At 41.5% G+C, this 16401-nt stretch overlaps 1 pseudogene; it reads left to right on the top strand.

The window, feature by feature from the left end:
* Window positions 1-293: 293 nt before the first annotated feature.
* Window positions 294-3637, top strand: LOC112226047 (annotated as a pseudogene).
* Window positions 3638-16401: the final 12764 nt, after the last annotated feature.

The raw sequence follows: 16401 nt of genomic DNA, 5'->3' as shown, positions 1-16401 counted from the left end.
AGGCTACTATGTCACAAGCCGCTCCTGGAGCTAGACGTCAGCACAGCTGGAGGCTAGATCAAACTGTCCACTCTTCAGACTGGAGAAAGGGGAGCTGGCAGGATAGATGCATTTCGCATAATAACGTTGTTTTTTTTACGAAAACTGTGCTACGTGCAAAATAATGTGATATTACTGTTTGCATGATCGAACCCTATCATCACGTCGACAAGGAACATAAATAATGTATTCGTTTTCTACACGGAGCTATTTTATTGCAACACCAGCGTCTACATATGTCAATAACGGTAGCTAAACGTGTTTCGTGAATTATCTAAATTATTAGAGCGTTTACTATTTATTTGTCCACATGTTATAATATCATTGTCGGGGTATTAAATATAACACGTGCCCAGTGATGATACGTTTGTTTGTGGAAGAGCCATACAGTATTTCATTAGATATCTGATCCACTCCAACAATATTTGGGGATAGGGGTCTTTGTTTCTTGCTCTTACCGGACTCGAGGTTCAGGGGTCTCGCTCCCTGAATCTCTGTCTCTTCATATTTAACTCATTTACATCATGTCACACGTGAGGAAGGATATGGAAAATGGTGGTTTTAATAGAAGTCTTGTGTATTCATTAGAGTTAACAGGTAGCAAAGGTTTTGCAGGTAGACAGCCCCCAGCTAGCTAAGTGTATGGTTATAATATTAGTGGTTTTCAGACCAGATTGATTGTGCACTGTACCTTTTTGATTGGGTCTAACAATTGTCTCTATTCCACAGCACTAGCCTATGGCAGAACTGTGGTCAGCTATCTCTGCTGCTTTGCCTGTGAATTTCCACTTGACTTCAGTGAAAAAGTTGAGCACAGTGTGGTGGATGTGCTGAAACGTTGCAGGCAGCAGCTGTACACCGGGAGCGGTCAATGGAGGCAAAACGCTCAGATCATCTTGGCCTTTTCCTGGGAGAAGCTCAACACAGGAACATGGCGTGATGTGGACAAGGAATGGAGGTGTTTGTATTCATATGGCTGCCTGTTCAAAGTAGCTGCCTTATGCCGTGATGATGCCTCATCAGCTACAGTGCAGGAGGCCATACGGACATGTGACTTGGGCCTGCTCATGGGGGCAGCAATCATGGACAATATTTTACAAAGCTTTGTAAGGATCCTGCAAAATGATATCGGGAAAAGGCACTCCAATGAGGAGAATCCCAGTGAAGGAGTTAGTGCCCAGGTGGATTTCATATCTTATACTGTGTATGTTGTGGCCTGTTGCTTTCTAACCAGTCAATGTGAGCCTGTGTCATATCCCTTTTGTTCTTTCTCATAATTTTCTTAAAGGCTAGTAGGCTATTTTATTTTGCTTTGCATATTGCTTGTTCTTCAAGTCAAATTGTTAGCACAAACTATGTTAAATTCTCTTCTCAACAGAAAATGAAGGTTGACTGTGTGTCAGTGCCCGTTGTCAAGCAGGCTCTGGCAGTACCAAGGATACACTGTCCATCATTGGAGAGTTTCAAGAAAGATTACTTGGATCCCCAAAAGCCAGTCATATTAGAGGGTATCATAGATCACTGGCCAGCCTTCAAAAATCACCCTTGGAGGTACCTTTTTTCTTTATTTTGTGTCCTTCTCTAGTCCCTTGCCCTTGCCTTCTCATAGTCCCCTAGACACCTCTGTTGATTTTGTTTTTTTCCCTTTGCAAAGCATAGAATACCTGCAAACTGTTGCTGGTTGTCGGACTGTACCTGTTGAAGTGGGCTCAAGATATACCGATGAGGAATGGTCACAGACGCTGCTTACGGTCAATGAATTCATCGATCGCTATATTGTTGTGAAAGTAAGTACTTCCTCATGAGAAATATTACTCCAAGAATTAGCCAAGGATAGATGCTCTTCACTCAATGCCTATTCCCGCTCTCTCTCACACTTTAGGACGCATCAAGTTTGGGATATCTTGCTCAGCACCAGCTATTTGATCAGGTTGGTCATTGCACTGTCCTGTTTTTTTACATAACACATTTGGGTGAGGATGTCAGGGTTGATATATACTGAACAAAAATATAAACACAACACGTAAAGCGATGGTTTCATGAGCTGAAATGCAATATCCCAGAAATGTTTCACATGCACAAAGAACAAATTTCTCTCAAATGTTGTGCAGCAATTTGTTTACATCCCTCTTAGTGATGATTATTTATACTTTGCCAAGATAATCCATCCACCTGACAGATGTGGCATATCAAGAAGCTGATTAACAGCATAATCATTACACAGGTGCACCTTGTGCTGGGGACAAAGGGTCACTCTAAAATGTGCAGTTTTGTCACACAGCACAATGCCACAGATGTCTCAAGTTTTAAGGGAACATGCATTTCGCATGCCTGAATGCAGGTATGTCCACCAGAGCTGTTACCAGAGGATTTAATGTTAATTTCTGTACCATTAGCCGCCTCCAACGTTGTTTTAGGCTTTGTGATACCGGCCACCAGGACAGCTGATGAAAACTCATTCTGGTTAGCTGGGCCTTGCTCCCCACCCATGGATGCGCCCCTGCCAGTCATGTGAAATCCATAGATTAGGGCCGAATGAATTTTTCAATTGACTGATTTCCTTATATGATCTGTAACTTAGTAAAATCGTTGAAATTGTTGCGGTTATTTTTGTTCACTATAAGACTAAAATACAACAAATGTATATTTTACTGGAAATGTAGGATACAGGCTTCTATAATGCTTGCCTCCATTTTTGTATTGTACAAATGACATTTAAAGCATCCAAGTTTTTCATTTACAAAAACACTATTTTGTTCAATGTACTCTTCTCCAAGGTCCCCGAGCTTAAAGACGACATCTGTATCCCTGACTACTGTTGTCTTGGTGAGGGAGATGAAGATGACATCACAATCAATGCTTGGTTTGGGCCAGGAGGTACAGTGTCCCCCCCCTGCATCAAGATCCTCAACAGAACTTCCTGGCTCAGGTGAGTCTATCACATCCAGTGAGTAGGATCAGACTCACAGCAATTTGGACCCTGCCAGAGATGTGATCCTGTATTTTGGCAATCATAATTTGGTGACTGCATGGTCCCATATTTTGTAACAGGTGGTTGGGAGAAAGTACATTCGTCTGTATTCCCCTGAGGACACCGAGAAACTCTACCCTCACCAATTACAGCTCCTACACAACACTAGTCAGGTTAAAATTCAATTTTAAATCTCTTCATGCACCAGGTCTATGATCTTAAAAACAATCTAGCATATAAATGATCTACCTAAATTGTTAGTGCTGCATACTTTGAATGGGAGATATTAGTCAAGTGTTTGCCATTTAAACACAAAGCTTTCTTTAATGCAGGTGGAGGTGGAAAGTCCAGACGTGGTGCGATTCCCAGAGTTTGTGAAGGCTCCCTACCTAGAGTGTGTGTTGCAGCCTGGGGAGGTCTTGTTCATCCCAGTCAAGCACTGGCATTACGTGCGTTCTTTGGAGCTCAGCTTTTCTGTGAGCTTCTGGTGGTCATGACCCACGATGAGGGATCCAGATTCAGGTTGTTTTTAGTCAGAATTTTGGTTATTGCAGTGGTCTTGTAAAATGCAAGTCCTGTGCGCACATATGTTGTGTCTTATGTCTGAATGTTATTTTCTTAAACAATCATTAACATGTCTGTCCTTTCATTGCTTCAGCCCTCTCAGCCTCACCCACCAAATGGCTTTAAAAACACCTTATTCTATAAACAAATTCATGGTTAAATGACAATGGTAATTCAAAAAGGAATAAGGTTGGAAACAAGTCTCAATTTACATAGTTCACAACTTACAACAGTGATTCATGTTGAAGAATTATGGAAACTTTGCTGAACTCAATTAACTTGAGTAGAGGAAAATAGCCTATCACTATGGCTAAATTACATAATTAAAAGTATCCCACCACGTATCCATGACAAAGGAAAGACAGTTGTGTTCGATCTATCAACACTTGAATGTGATTATGGCACACATTGAATTCCAAGCTACCTGCATGATTGGCGCTTGCTTCTACTCATTACTAAATTAAAAGAAGGAGCAGTTAGTATATGCTCATTTCCTACTGCATATAAAATATGGAGTTGTTACCCATTTAATTTAATAGGGTATGCTTTTTCAAATTAGCATATGTAATTGTTCCCAAATTATTCCTGCAGATACTCAAAGATGTGGTAATGTCCATAATTTATTCAAATAAGGCAGTACTATTCTAATTTAACAACCTAATGAACCACAGGCACAAATTATGGACAAACAGCTTTCCATTTAAACTGCCTGAAAGAATGATTGAAGTAGTTGCCACACTTCCCAGAATTGCTCCCCTAGAAAGTAACTTAATAAAATCAAGATAATCAAGTTAAGAGTGGAGCTCACGGGAGACCATTGACGATTCAATGAAAGTTATTTGAGCGTGTGAGATTCCATTGGACCCCACATAATGTGGTTGACCAATAATTGCTAGTGCTTGGGCACACACATCGACAAGCCAATTTGCCTCTTTGCATTATAAGCTGACGTTAGCTCATAGATGAAAGTGGTTAGCTACACTGAACAAAAATATAAACGCAACATGCAAAGGGTTTGTACCATGTTTCATGAGCTGAAATTACATTTCCCAGAAATGTTCCATACGCACAAAGCTTATTTCTCTCAAATGTTGTGCTGAAACTTGTTTACATCCCTGTTAGTGAGCATTTCTCCTTTGCCAAGGCAATCCAACTGACAAGTGTGACATATCAAGAAGCGGATTAAACAGCATGATCATTACACAGGTGCACCTTGTGCGGGGGACAATAAAATACCATTCTAAAATATGTTGCTTTGTCACAACACAATGCCACAGATGTCTCAAGTTCTGAGGGAGTGTGCAATTGGGATCCTGACTGCCAGAATATCCATCTGAGCTTTTGCCAGAGAATGTAAATGTTAATTTATGTACCATAAGACACTTCCAATGTCGTTTTGGAGAACTTGGCAGTGCGTCCAAACGGCCTGACAACTGCAGACCACGTGTACGGCATCGTGTGGGCGAGCTGTCAACGTTGTGAACAGAGTGCTCCACGGTGGGTTATGGTATGCGCAGGCATAAGCTACTGACAACAAACACAATTGCATTTTATCGATGGCAATTTGAATGCACAGAGATACAGTGATGAGATCCTGAGGACCATTGCTGTGCCATTCATCCATTGCCTAATGTTTCAGCATGATAATGCACGGCCCCATGTCGCAAGGATCTGTACACAGTTCCTGGAAGCTGGAAATGTCCCAGTTCTTCCATGGGCTGCATACTCACCAGACATGTCACCTGTTGAACTTGTTTTGGACGCTCTGCATCGACATCTACAACAGTGTGTTCCAGTTCCCGCCAATATCCAACAACTTCGCACAGCCATTGAAGAGTGGGACAACATTCCACAGGCCACAATCAACAGCCCTTGCTTTCAATTGTTTAGTTTTTGATTTCAACATCCATTATTTCACCCATCCTTGAAAATATGTTTACATTCTCTACTTTATTTTTCATGTTCATGATTTATTTAATTTTGAATTGAATACATATGGCGTGAAATTGACCCCATAGTTTGGTGACGTCTGATTGTCAAACAAATCACTTCAAAAAGCACACTACCTGCGCAGTTCCATCCACCATAATAATTAATTTAGCTGACACATTGAAATACTGTCTGCTTGCATAACAATGTAAAATATATCACATTACACATGCATTGCTATTTTCTCACGAGATGCTTAAAGAAATAAATCATTTCTCCACACCTGTTCCCGAGACAATAAAAATGTGTTTTACAATTTTAAGAAATTCATAATTCTGCCTGAGTTATATTATATTTCCAATAAAGATTGGAAAGCAGCTGCGGTCATCCCCCTCTTCAAAGGGGGGGGACACTTTTGACCCAAACTGCTACAGACTTATATCTATCCTACCATGCCTTTCTAAGGTCTTCGAAAGCCAAGTCAACACACAGATTACCGACCATTTCGAATCTCACCATACCGTCTCTGCTATGCAATCTGGTTTCAGAGCTGGTCATGGGTGCACATCAGCCACGCTCAAGGTCCTAAACGATATCTTAACCGCCATCGATAAGAAACATTACTGTGCAGCCGTATTCATTGATCTGGCCAAGGCTTTCGACTCTGTCAATCACCACATCCTCATCGGCAGACTCGACAGCCTTGGTTTCTCAAATGATTGCGTCGCCTGGTTCACCAACTACTTCTCTGATAGAGTTCAGTGTGTCAAATCGGAGGGTCTGCTGTCCGGACCTCTGGCAGTCTCTATGGGGGTGCCACAGGGTTCAATTCTTGGACCGACTCTCTTCTCTGTATACATCAATGAGGTCGCTCTTGCTGCTGGTGAGTCTCTGATCCACCTCTACGCAGACGACACCATTCTGTATACTTCCGGCCCTTCTTTGGACACTGTGTTAACAACCCTCCAGGCAAGCTTCAATGCCATACAACTCTCCTTCCGTGGCCTCCAATTGCTCTTAAATACAAGTAAAACTAAATGCATGCTCTTCAACCGATCGCTACCTGCACCTACCCGCCTGTCCAACATCACTACTCTGGACGGCTCTGACTTAGAATATGTGGACAACTACAAATACTTAGGTGTCTGGTTAGACTGTAAACTCTCCTTCCAGACCCATATCAAACATCTCCAATCCAAAGTTAAATCTAGAATTGGCTTCCTATTTCGCAACAAAGCATCCTTCACTCATGCTGCCAAACATACCCTTGTAAAACTGACCATCCTACCAATCCTCGACTTTGGCGATGTCATTTACAAAATAGCCTCCAATACCCTACTCAACAAATTGGATGCAGTCTATCACAGTGCAATCCGTTTTGTCACCAAAGCCCCATATACTACCCACCATTGCGACCTGTACGCTCTCGTTGGCTGGCCCTCGCTTCATACTCGTCGCCAAACCCACTGGCTCCATGTCATCTACAAGACCCTGCTAGGTAAAGTCCCCCCTTATCTCAGCTCGCTGGTCACCATAGCATCTCCCACCTGTAGCACACGCTCCAGCAGGTATATCTCTCTAGTCACCCCCAAAACCAATTCTTTCTTTGGCCGCCTCTCCTTCCAGTTCTCTGCTGCCAATGACTGGAACGAACTACAAAAATCTCTGAAACTGGAAACACTTATCTCCCTCACTAGCTTTAAGCACCAATTATCAGAGCAGCTCACAGATTACTGCACCTGTACATAGCCCACCTATAATTTAGCCCAAACAACTACCTCTTTCCCAACTGTATTTAATTTATTTATTTATTTTGCTCCTTTGCACCCCATTATTTTTATTTCTACTTTGCACATTCTTCCATTGCAAAACTACCATTCCAGTGTTTTACTTGCTATATTGTATTTACTTTGCCACCATGGCCTTTTTTTGCCTTTACCTCCCTTCTCACCTCATTTGCTCACATTGTATATAGACTTGTTTATACTGTATTATTGACTGTATGTTTGTTTTACTCCATGTGTAACTCTGTGTCGTTGTATCTGTCGAACTGCTTTGCTTTATCTTGGCCAGGTCGCACTTGTAAATGAGAACTTGTTCTCAACTTGCCTACCTGGTTAAATAAAGGTAAAATAAATAAAATAAAATAAAAATATTAAGCTATAGTACATGTGAGAGGTTGTAGGCATACAGTCAGTGTCCATATCAGTTACTATTCCATTTAATCCTTATGAATTTAAAGGAGGAATATTCATGGTTACACGGATACTTTTGATCGGGATATCAAAGGTGCATGTAAAGAGCTTATAAACATGTGCGCATATAAACATGGTTATATTGGGGTTGTTAGTAGGCATGCACAATATATCAGTGAACATATCGGAATCGGCCGATATTAGCTAAAAATGCCAACATAGGTATCGGCCCGAAGTCTTGTTCAACGCCGATGTTAAAAAACGATGTCAAAGCTACCGTGCCTACCTATATAACGTAGGTACATGACATAATGATGCCACCTAAAATTTTGCGCTACACGTTCAACACAACATTCCTAACCTAGCCCACAATGTCTGCTGTGTGGATCAAGCAGTCATTTGAAAGAGTAAAAACATTGCAGCGTGACGACTCAAAGGCGAAATCCATTAAATTCAAGATAATGGAATTCATTGCCCTTGACAATCAACCGTTCTCTGTCGTGGGTGATGTTGGCTTTTGCCGACTGGTCGAGCACCGGTACACACTACCACGTGCGCTATTTTTCAGATGTTGCCCTCCCGGAGTTACACAATAATAGTATCACTGCTATTAGCTTCACAACATACAGACTATGGAATGCCGTTTGGGTCTTTGCGTGTCAAAAAAGGCACAGTAGCACTGTCAAATCTGTACAAAAAAGTCTGCAAACAAGCAAACACCGGCCACAAACGATGTGTTTACAATACCGTGTTGGTAATAAAGCATTGTTTGTTCGACCGAAACTTCTGGGGTAGCTAGCTTTACCTTGGTACCTAGCTAGCACCAATACAACCAGCCTGAAAACAATGACCAGTAGAAACTGCAGTCATTTTCATTATTCTTTGCAATGTTTTGGGAATCCTTGTAAGTTATAGCTAGGTTACCACTTGTTGTTCGCCTATTGAAATTGAACTTCAGTTCATGAAAATAAATAGCTAGCCAGCTACTTAATTAACCCTGTTGCCCAAAGGTAACGTTGTAAGCAGCCAGCTAGTTTCAATTCTGGCTAGTGAGGCTTGACTGGACCGGGTTATGTGTTGTGAAGCTATCCATAATAAGGATTAGGCACAATAGTGGAATTTGAAGTTTGCCATCAAAATAAATGTTGTTTTTTTCACAGAAAATGCAGATATCATCACTAGCCACAAATGTGGATATCATAGAATTACATACAATTTTGAAGTACACTTCCTTAACTTTGTTTGGTATACAATATTTGTAAGGCCTTAACCATGCATTTTTCCAGACAATGTCAGGAATAAGCATGTTCCAGAAAAACTTTCCTCTCTGTAAGTTGGTTTTGTGAATAAAGAATTTGTCTTATATATTTATTACAACAAGATCTCTGAAGTAAGCCCACGCCTTCCAATCTGAGTTCTGGATACACTTTGTGATCATTACCAAAGCTATGATGAGTTTTCATTAGTGTAGTTAGACAACCGGGAACGGCTTTGATCACAGAAATAAACTCTCTGAAAGGTATTGGAAACTCTTTCAATGTTATAAATTGTTCATATGTGAGAATATTACCCTTGTTGTTGAAAACATCAAGAACAAAGTCAATATTCCTTTCATGCTAGCTGAGGTAGAACAATTACTTATTCCTTACAGTTATGTCTGAATTATTCCACAAAAGAGCTTTATGTGGGGAAACTTTCAGCTCATACAAGGAGAAGACTGATCAGAGATGCAGCCAAGAGGCCCATGATCACTCTGGATGAACTGCAGAGATCTACAGCTGAGGTGGGAGACTCTGTCCATAGGACAACAATCAGTCGTATATTGCACAAATCTGGCCTTTATGGAAGAGTGGCAAGAAGAAAGCCATTTCTTAAAGATATCCATAAAAAGTGTCGTTTAAAGTTTGCCACAAGCCACCTGGGAGACACACCAAACATGTGGAAGAAGGTGCTCTGGTCAGATGAAACCAAAATTGAACTTTTTGGCAACAATGCAAAATGTTATGTTTGGCGTAAAAGCAACACAGCTCATCACCCTGAACACACCACCCCCACTGTCAAACATGGTGGTGGCAGCATCATGGTTTGGGCCTGCTTTTCTTCAGCAGGGACAAGGAAGATGGTTAAAATTGATGGGAAGATGGATGGAGCCAAATACAGGACCATTCTGGAAGAAAACCTGATGGAGTCTGCAAAAGACCTGAGACTGGGACGGAGATTTGTCTTCCAACAAGACAATGATCCAAAACATAAAGCTAAATCTACAATGGAATGGTTCAAAAATAAACATATCCAGGTGTTAGAATGGCCAAGTCAAAGTCCAGACCTGAATCCAATCGAGAATCTGTGGAAAGAACTGAAAACTGCTGTTCACAAATGCTCTCCATCCAACCTCACTGAGCTCGAGCTGTTTTGCAAGGAGGAATGGGAAAAAATGTCAGTCTCTCGATGTGCAGAACTGATAGAGACATACCCCAAGCGACTTACAGCTGTAATCGCAGCAAAAGGTGGCGCTACAAAGTATTAACTTAAGGGGGCTGAATAATTTTGCACGCCCAATTTTTCAGTTTTTGATTTGTTAAAAAAGTTTGAAATATCCAATAAATGTCGTTCCACTTCATGATTGTGTCCCACTTGTTGTTGATTCTTCACAAAAAAATATAGTTTTATATCTTTGTTTGAAGCCTGAAATGTGGCAAAAGGTCGCAAAGTTCAAGGGGGCCGAATACTTTCGCAAGGCACTGTATATACATATACATATGAGATGAATAATGTAGGGTATGTAAACATTATATTAGGTAGCATTGTTTAAAGTTGCTAGTGATATATTTTACATCATTTCCCATCAATTCCCATTATTAAAGTGGATGGAGTTGAGTCAGTGTGTTGGCAGCAGCCACTCAATGTTAGTGGTGGCTGTTTAACAGTCTGATGGCCTTGAGATAGAAGCTGTTTTTCAGTCTCTCGGTCCCAGCTTTGATGCACCTGTACTGACCTCGCCTTCTGGATGATAGCGGGGTGAACAGGCAGTGGCTCGGGTGGTTGTTGTCCTTGATGATCTTTATGGCCTTCCTGTGACATCGGGTGGTGTAGGTGTCCTGGAGAGCAGGTAGTTTGCCCCCGGTGATGCATTGTGCAGACCTCACTACCCTCTGGAGAGCCTTACGGTTGTGGGCGGAGCAGTTGCCGTACCAGGCGGTGATACAGCCCGACAGGATGCTCTCGATTGTGCATCTGTTGAAGTTTGTGAGTGCTTTTGGTGACAAGCCGAATTTCTTCAGCCTCCTGAGGTTGAAGAGGCGCTGCTGCGCCTTCTTCACGATGCTGTCTGTGTGGGTGGACCAATTCAGTTTGTCTGTGATGTGTACGCCGAGGAACTTAAAACTTACTACCCTCTCCACTACTGTTCCATCAATGTGGATAGGGGGGTGTTCCCTCTGCTGTTTCCTGAAGTCCACAATCATCTCCTTAGTTTTGTTGACGTTGAGTGTGAGGTTATTTTCCTGACACCACACTCCGAGGGCCCTCACCTCCCTGTAGGCCGTCTCGTCGTTGTTGGTAATCAAGCCTACCACTGTTGTGTCGTCCGCAAACTTGATGATTGAGTTGGAGGCGTGCGTGGCCACGCAGTCGTGGGTGAACAGGGAGTACAGGAGAGGGCTCAGAATGCACCCTTGTGGGGCCCCAGTGTTGAGGTTCAGCGGGGTGGAAATGTTGTTGCCTACCCTCACCACCTGGGGGCGGCCCGTCAGGAAGTCCAGTACCCAGTTGCACAGGGCGGGGTCGAGACCCAGGGTCTCGAGCTTGATGACGAGCTTGGAGGGCACTATGGTGTTAAATGCCGAGCTGTAGTCGATGAACAGCATTCTCACATAGGTATTCCTCTTGTCCAGATGGGTTAGGGCAGTGTGCAGTGTGGTTGAGATTGCATCGTCTGTGGACCTATTTGGGCGGTAAGCAAATTGGAGTGGGTCTAGGGTGTCAGGTAGGGTGGAGGTGATATGGTCCTTGACTAGTCTCTCAAAGCAGAATATTTAATATTTCTTTATCATCAGAGTCAAATAAAGATGAGATTTCACATTTAGAAACATTCCGTTTTAATCCTGATGCAATAGAAAATGCAGTTATAGCATTAAGGGCATGGGCGACCTGGTCTTTGTCTCTTAAGAAAGGATAGTATCATCAGCCAGTTGGCAAATTTTTATTTCTTTGTTTAAAAAAAAAGTTAAGCCATACAAATTTGCATTATTCAGAACATCTAGAGATAGAAGTTCCAACACCAAAATTAATAAAAATTGTGAAATTGGGCATCCCTGTCGTACACTTCTGTTGATACTGAATCTTTTTGAAGTATTAAGTTTTATAACTATTTATATATTTTGTAAAACATGCTAATTACTTTGATAAAATGTTCACCAAATCCAAAAAGTTTGAGACCTCAAGAGAAATTAATGTTCATTTGTGTCAAAGGCTTTACAGAAGTCAGAAAATAAGACAAGAGTCAATTGCATCTGAATAATCTATAAGGTCCAAGACTAAATGAATGTTAGAGCTTATGTGACTGTCCTTCATAAATCCTGTCTGAGTCTCATTTATAATGGTATCTATTCCTTTCTTTAATCTTTTGGCATAAACCAAAAATATATAATAAAGTAATTGGTCTCCAATTGTCAATGAGAAAAGGGTCTTTATCGGGCTTTGGAATCAATGCAATAAGGCCCTGTTTCAAAGTGGAGACCATTTCCCCACTTTTAATGCAATCTTGAAACATAAAAAAATGGGTCTTCTAGTAACTCCCAAAACTGTCTATAGAATTCAACTAACAGGCCGTCAGGACCAGGTGATTTCCCTTTCTTCATTGAATTCAGAGCCTCTCTAATTCTTCAATTGACACAGGTGAATTGCAAACTGAGTGGAAATCATCCTCAATTACAGGGACATAATTCTGAATGTGGAAAATGTAGCTTTCACAGCCATCTTCCTGAAATTGAGAGCTGTAAAGGTTTTCAGAAAAGGAATTGACAAATTATGATATTGTAATGGGATCTTTGCATAAAACATCGTTAATTTTGAGTGCAGTTATACATTTCCTTTTGTAGTTTCTCTTTTCAAGTGCAAAAAAGTAACTAGTGTTTCTTTCCCCCTCTTCAATCCATTTTGCTCTTGACCTTACAAAGGAACCCTTTGCCAGATCTGTGTAAAGCTGTTCTAATTCTAGTTGTAAAGACTTGAATACAGACTCCTCTTCTTCAGATATATTATCTTTCTTTAGAAAACTGTCAAGCTTGCTCATCATCTCTTTTTCTCTAAGGTTCTTTAATTGCATCAGCTCTTGCTGGCCTGCTGTTGCATGTGCACGAGCTGAGCGCCTGCTGCTGACTCACTCACAACGCACTTTTGCAGCCAGGCACATGTGTTGTGACAGAGAAAATCGTTTTTGTGTCATTTAGAGAGCAAATGCGTGCATTTTAGCATTTTAGTCACTTTTTCAAAAGTTGCTAAAAGTTCAAAATACATTTTTGAAAGTAGCTAAATTTGTTGCCAGGGTAGTCTGAAAAGTTGCTAAATCTAGCAACAAAATTGCTAAATTAGCATCACGGCTTCTAATTCTGTCAAAAGTGTAGAAGATAAATAGAACGCAGTTTAGTTTTACCTTATTTGCCCTATTACCACAAGCTGAGCTGTTATAACACGTTACACCCTCCTTCACACATACTCAAGGTCAACACACACAGCCACTGGAATATCCTGTTCTCTACATAACAGTGAGCGGCCTAACCGCTGAGTCTGATACACTATCTCGTGACAAACACCAGCTGCAGAGGCACCCCCAACCCTGAGAAAGAGGAACACACACGCACACACCTAATCTCCTTTTTAGCTGAACATTGTGGGACCAAGAACACGCACGACGAGACTCTATGATGACGGATGGTCCAACTGAGCCAATACAAGAAGACTACACTCCAGCCTGAACCAATCCGAAGACCCGATCTTCTAGAATCAACCTACTTTCTGTTCTGTATATAATACATGTGCACACTGTTAGCGGGGCTTCTTTCTGGAGGTTCCTTATGAGCTGAAGGAACGGGCCCGTATACGTTGTACCAGATATCTTTACTCTGAATAAACTGTTGCTTGTCATACAATTTACCACCTTGTCTGAATCGATCCTTGACCGACTCACCCGTCTACATATCCCATTATCAACAAAAGTTAGGCGGGTTGTACGTGAGACTTGCACGCAGTGTTGCCAACTAATTTTCAAGGGAAGTTGCTAGAGGCAGATCGATTTGTTGCTAAAAGTTGCTAAATGACGTTGTGATGATATTGCGTGATGACGTCATTGCGTAATAACGTAACATACACAATAACGTTACTGAAATTAACTGGCCGTCTCGGCGAAAAATATGATTTGACATTAATTTTGTTAATTTAGATTTGTTTGTTTATTATCATATATTTTTATTTATAAAAGTAATATAAACACAACACATTTTATATGACATCACATATTTTTATTTTTAAACACAACACATTGAATTATTGAACAATTACACATTATTGAACAATTACATTTGATTTATTTTCTTTTTAACAAGTAAACCTACACATTCTGAACAAATATAGTTTTAAGCAGTGTATTGGTAGTTAGTTAACATGCTACCTAACTGATCAACAATTATAGGTACAAGCTAATAACATGGTATATATGCTATCTTAATGAACAAGCGACTTAACTCAAATAATGATTTGTGCGCTAGGCATCTCTCTCCAGGTTGCTGTGCTGCTTGGCTGGCTAGCTGCTCAATGGTTTCCTCCAGATATTGCCACTGTTCTCACACACCCTGCAGTACACACTGCCACCATCAGCTGTGTGCCTTCGCCAGTTCCAGAAAGTCCACTCCTTGCATACGTAGTGTAAATATGATGAATCATAGATTGGCAAGCAAACCCTCTTCATTTTCACTATCCAACTGCATTGTCACAGAGCTGGAACCAGCAGTAGAAGATGGAGTGGCCTTAAAGCTGTACGCTGCTGTGGTGCCAAACTGTTGCAGAACTTCACTTGGTAGTTTATGCTGGTAACAGGTATCACCAGCCAGCTTCAGTCCATACCGCACCAGGAGTATGGAGTTGAGAGTGTGCAGTGACATTCTATTTCTTAACTTTGACTTGACCACACTCATTTGGCTGAACAGCCGTTCAACCTCCGCATTTGAGTGTAGCAAGGAGAGGGCAGCGAGTGTAGCTTTGCACAGTTCTTCAAATGGATTTGACCCGGGAGAGTCCGTGTAGTTATTGACTTCACTCCAAAACTCAACTGTATTTTCAGTTGAGTCCCACCAAAACAGATGGATGTTTCTCCATTGGGAAACAATTTTATAAATTCTTTGGGGCTGGTATCCCAGTAGCTCAGCTACTTTAATCATTTCAATGGTGCCTTTATTGTGCTTTAGCATTTCCTTAACACTGAACAAGGCCATGTTTCACAAGGCTTCAAGGTTGTCTGGGAGCCTTGCTTGCAGCTCCTTGCTTAAAGCAACAATGTAGTTGATGCACTGTCTCCGAATGACCTTTTTGTCCTCTGGCGCAAGACTTAGTTGGTACACCGTGCTCTCGAAAAGGTACCCAAGGTATGGTGATGGACTGAGATGTCCATCAATGGCATCCTTCAGGACATCAATTTTTACCATAGGGTTGACTACTCTGCAGCAAATTGATGTTAAGAGGTGTACCAGATTGTCCAAAAGCTTGACGGGATCTGTTTGCTCTCCCTCAAATGACTTCACTGCAACTTGTACGTCATTAATTACAAGAATGTCAGGTAGACAGACATAATTGGTCTTGTCCATGTACATGGAGTGGAGCACATCCGCCATGTAGCAATGTTCACTGGCCTTGGTCAACTCAAAGTGGAGTTTCAGTTCTTCCCACTGGCTCAATATACAAGTTACCAGAGGCTCAATCGATAGCCAACATGTGGCACACACTGCTTTGTACGATTTCTGGCCACAATTAATGGTGGCATACACTGCTTTGTACGCCTTGCACCGTTTTGGGGAAATCGAAAAGCAGTTGTAGGTTTCCCTGATTATGTACTCAACATTCCTAGGGATGGTTTCTTTGGATGCTGCACTGACAGCCAATTGTAAAGAATGGCACACACAGAGGATGAATACCAAATTGGGCAATGCACATTCTTCCTTTAAAATCTTGCGCACCCTGTTGTGCACCTCAGTCATCACAGACGCATTATCAGTGCCGATACCCTGAAGATTCTCTTTTTTAAGGTTACACTTATCAAGAAACTAAACTACCGCCTTTGCTATTGATCTGGCATCGCCAGATCTTTTTTAGCATTGAAATACAGAATCACCACACCCAGGTATTTCGAGACACTGACATCAGTGGACTGAACTTCTCATCCCCCACATCTGATGTTACTCTTTTGAGAAAATAAGGAGCCAGTACTCCCCTAATCATTTCTGTGCACTTGGTGCAGTGCATTTGGAAGTTTGTTGCTGCCACAGAATCTTAAAAGGCAGCTTTGCAAGCCATACCTAAATGGAACAATGCTCCGCAATGGCCATTGCCATAGTAGCTTCTGCGCTTTTGCAGTTATCCACTTTCTTAACCAACTGTGGTAATGTAGACTGCGTTGTGGGGTTGTACGGTTTTGATTTATTTATATGCTTTGCT

Source organism: Oncorhynchus tshawytscha, linkage group LG27, assembly GCF_018296145.1.
Source record: "Oncorhynchus tshawytscha isolate Ot180627B linkage group LG27, Otsh_v2.0, whole genome shotgun sequence".
NCBI classification, from domain to species: domain Eukaryota; kingdom Metazoa; phylum Chordata; class Actinopteri; order Salmoniformes; family Salmonidae; genus Oncorhynchus; species Oncorhynchus tshawytscha.
This window is presented reverse-complemented; position numbering and strand designations above follow the sequence as displayed.